The sequence below is a fragment of the Belonocnema kinseyi genome, chromosome 9 (assembly GCF_010883055.1).
Source record: "Belonocnema kinseyi isolate 2016_QV_RU_SX_M_011 chromosome 9, B_treatae_v1, whole genome shotgun sequence".
NCBI lineage: Eukaryota > Metazoa > Arthropoda > Insecta > Hymenoptera > Cynipidae > Belonocnema > Belonocnema kinseyi.
In genome coordinates, this window is record NC_046665.1 from 18,859,596 (window position 1) to 18,864,232 (window position 4,637).

Here is a 4,637-nt window from a genome sequence, read left to right on the forward strand (position 1 = left end):
GCTACAGGAGAGCATTTTACAAGGGGGTCAGTTTCCCAATACTCTTCTTGATTATTTCGAATATTGTAGGATGACAGCACTAATATACCTATGAAAGTGTTTAGTTCTTCTGTAGATATTTGTAAGCCATTTTGTTGGCTAGCTTCTATGATACAGTTTTTTATTTCTCTGGGGAAAAAGCATTCAAATAACTCCACAGGTGACATAGATAATATTTTATTCCGTACATTAACAGACAGAAAAACTGGATCATCTAGATTTCCAGGGCAAACTTTTTCTTAGTTACTCCATGAAAAAACGTGATTTGGTTCCAATTGTTTTTGAGATGCTGTGTAGTTATGGAAAACAGATCTATATGATACATTCGGTCTGGGAAATCCCGATCCCGAATTCTCGTCATCTGATGAATCATCTCCATCAGAGCCACAGTAATCTGGATTAGGTATGATGACGCGTTCATCATTTTCATCGGAATCCCATTCCGATTCGGAGTTTGTTGCAATTTTTGAGGCTTTACGCTTTGGCATATTTTTTTTGCTGGGTGTACTCGAAAATTCCCAGGATGACAATGCGGTGAAGGTGTGGTTTGATGTCAGAGTGCAATAAAGGTTACGGAGTCGTTGGAAATTTTGTATTGAAAAACTATGCGCTTTTCGGAAAATTTGTAAAGAATAAAAAGTTCTTGTAATCGGCCGAGGAATACGCCTGAATTTTTCCGGAGCGTTTTGAGCAAAATTTTGAATTTTGCAAAAATTGTTCATATGCAAAATCCAAAATTTTATTAAAAACGCTTCGAAAAAATTCAGGCGTATTCCTTGGCTGATTACAAGAATTTTTTATTCTTCATGATTTTTCCGTAAAGCGCATCGTTTATTGTAAAAAAATTCATGAATGTTTTCACAAAAATTTTGCTATTAAGACGCCATTTTGAAAATACTAAGACGAAAAATCGATCTTTGAACCATGGATTCTCAAATTTTAGACATTTATTCCACCCGTTAGTGAGATTCCAGGTTAATTACAGACTCGAAAAGCTTTGGAAAATGGTTCACAAAAAAAAATAGGCACGAATAATCACGTTTTTTTTTGTTTAAACTGCATTTTGGGATAATAAATAAATTTTTTGAGGAATTTCATTGGCACCGTCGGAAAGAGGAGATCTTAAGCAATAAAAATATATGTCTCTCAAATTTTTCTAGTGTCGAATAGTCTTAGTTATTGGCCGTTGAAAAGCAGTGTACCGGTATTGGCGTTTTGGCCGTTTAAGCGTTAAAATACAGTGCAACTCTTCAATAACCCTCTTTTCTATAGCCCTTCCGAGAATTGACAGCGCGCCGCATTAAGGTGTAACAGGTGCTGCACGGGGTGGGCGGGATCTGCGGCTGTCACTCAGGCGAGCAGTATACCCAAACTCTGAATATGTTTATAAAAATTGTTTAAAGATTTAATAATGATTGTGAATGTGAAAAATAATGTAGGAAAGTCTTATTGGAAATACATAGTTTGTTGCTTCCGTACAGAAATTTAGTCTATTCCTTTTCGAATAGCCAAACTCTGAATATTTTAATGAAAATTGTTTAAGCGATTAGTGATTATTATAAATTTGCAAAGTATTGTTGGAAATTGTCTTCGAAAATGCATTTCTAGTTGAGTCCGTAAGCAAATTGAGCCTGTACCCTACCGAAAAGAATCTTTGAGTAAATACTAAAAATTCTTTAGGTCAAAGAAGCTCAGAGAAATTCTCCGCAGGCACTCAGGTAGATATATTTTTAAAGGTCCAGGAAGCTCGTTTAAATGGTCTGAAGACTTTAAAATATCCTTTCCGAAATTGAAATAAGAATACGATCATAAATAACAATCAGAGTGGCTATCTCAATAGAGTAGTCGACACTCAAGGGTCCTTTGTTAAGCTTTCGGATTAAAATTTAGAAGTAGATTTTTTTTAATTTCATAGTTAACACCCTGAAAAATAATAATTCGGAATCTACGGGTTTAGATGACTTCAGATTTCTAATTTTTTTTTAATGCTTAAAATTGGAATTAATAGAACGTTTCTCGTAAATGGAATGAGATATGCCAAAAAAGACAACACTTTTGAATTCAACTAGAAAATTGTGTATCAGTATATAAGTTATAATTGTAAATAAGTATGAGAAAATTCATCAATTAAAAAAAAGTGTTAATAAATTGAAGAGAAATTTAAAAAGGGAGAGCGGATTAGCCACGACCAACTACTGTAAATAACTCTTCCCGCCCGGTACGTGACGAATACAAAAGGAACATTATATTACCGTCGCACCACTCTTAAAACGACCACTAAAAGGATCTTGAAAAGGACCCAAATCTCTCAAACTATCTGCGAGACTATTTTGTTTCAAATCGACTTTGTTTATAGACTCAAATGGGCCAAGCTATTTCGGTAAAGAAAACTCAGAGATTTCTTTCGGTAGGGTAAGTTTAAAAATAGCTAATTTCTCAATTTTCCTATCAAAATTGTTTAAATAATTAACAACACAGGCACACGAAAAAAGGTCTTGTCCACCAGACGAGATAAACATTTCTATACGTTTTCAGGGTCACTTAATCTGAAGTTGGGTTTACTCGGTCAGGTCGCATTTCGTTCAGGGTCGCTGAGTGAATATTTAAAGATTATTTGACTCGGCGAGATCGCATTCCATTCATAACATAAAAAAATTAAAACACTGAAAACTGTTCTCGACCCTACCGATAGAAATCTCAGAGTACATGCTAAAGATTCTCAAGGCTCTGAGAAGCTCTGAGAAATTCTCCGCAGGCATTCAGGTAGATATATTTAAAGGTCCAGGTAGCTCGTTTAAATGTTTTAAAGGCTTTAAAATGTCCTTTCCGAAATTAAAATAAAAATAGAATCATACATAATAAGCAGAGAGGCTGAAATCGAAATAAGAATTCGATGATAAATAACAAGCAGAGAGGTTATATCAATAAAGTAGCCGACACTCAAAGGTCCTTTGTTAAGCTTTCGGATTAGAATTTTGAAGTAGATTTTTTTAAATTTCATAGTTAACAGCCTAAAATATATTAATTCGGAATCTACGAGTTTCGATTATTTCAGATATCTAACTTTTTTTTTTAATGTTTAAAGTGAGAATTAATACAACATTTCTCGTAAATGGAATGAGATACGCCAAAAAAAGACATTTTTAAATTCAACTATAAAATTGTATATTAGTATATAAGTTATAATTATATATAAGTATAATGAGAAAATGCATAAATTAAAAAAAAAGTGTTAATAATTTGAAGAAAAATTTAAAAAGGGAGAGCCGGGTTAGGGGCAGCCAACCACTGTAAATAACTCTGTCCGCCCGGTATGTGACGAATACAAAAGGAACATTATATTACCGTCGCATCACTCTTAAAAGGACCACTAAAATGACCAAAATCTCTCTATCTCTGAGACTAAATCATTCAAATCGACCCAGCTTATAGGCTCAAATGGGCCAGTCTATTGTTGCATGAGAATACTCTGAGATTTCTATCGGCAGGGCAATTCCAATTTTAAACATTTAAAAAAAGATAGATATATGAAAGTATCGAACCCCGTAGATTCCGAATTATTATCGTTCAGGCAGTTAAATATGAAATTTAAAAAAATCTATTCTTGAATTTTAATCCGAAAGCTTAACAAAGGCTCCTTGAGTGCTGGCTACTCTATTGAGATAGCCTCTCTGCTTCTTATTTATGACGATATACCTCCCCGAGTCAAATGACCTTTAAATTTTAACTTAGCGGCCCTGAAAACATATAACCGTTTTGCTTTCAGGGTGTTTCCATGAATGTTCCAACTTTCATAATTTTTTTTAGGTTAGGAGCGAAATGCGACCTGCCCGAGTTAAACCAGCCTCCTGTCATCGAGAGTTGAAAATGGACCATGTGTTGAAAACGGCTATGCGGCGGCGCTAGGAGTAACTTCGTTCTAGTCGTTTTTAATGCTTTGTCGTTTGTTATTCTGAGCCGTTACACAATTTCAAAAATATATCAAGACCACTGTTTATTTATATAATTACTGTTAAAATGAGACTGTGGATTTTTCTGATTCTCACGTTGACTGATCCTCTCAACCGGGCTACCCTTGTTCATAAACATAGGCCAGGAATAAAAAATGGTAGATTTCGAATATCTGATTCTCAGATCGCCAATTTCAAAATTATTTATTTTTTGAAGTTTGACATTTTTAGCTGCTTACTTACAGAACTCTTTTACTAATCGTACACCGACCACCATTCCATAGATTATAGACTATTGTTACGTTTATTGCAAGTGCCTGAGACCCTGAGACTGTAATAGAGATAAATGTACGATCCGGGAAATCCAGTAAAAGTTTGTTAGGTTTCGGAAAATTTAAATATTACACTTTATGCAGCTTCTATTCCTATTCAGTGATCCCAGATCTGAAAAAAGACGTGGTCCAATACTATCCCAGGTCTATGTCCGTGTGAATATAGTTGGAGACGATATAAATGAATGCGTTGCGCGCGCAGCCCATTTCTCCTCTTCTGCATTTGAAAACTCGAAGGTGCACGATTGCCGGTCGGAAAACTTCGGCGGTTCTATTTATACCTCGATCCGCTTTTAAATAAAATGTGTAGAATATT

General features: G+C 34.8%; 1 protein-coding gene across 11 annotated transcripts in view; it reads right to left on the reverse strand.

Annotated features, from left to right (window-relative positions):
• Positions 1 to 4,637, reverse strand: part of LOC117180893 (histone-lysine N-methyltransferase SETD1B) — a 436,186-nt gene that overhangs the window by 300,325 nt on the left and 131,224 nt on the right. The window lies entirely within an intron of this gene.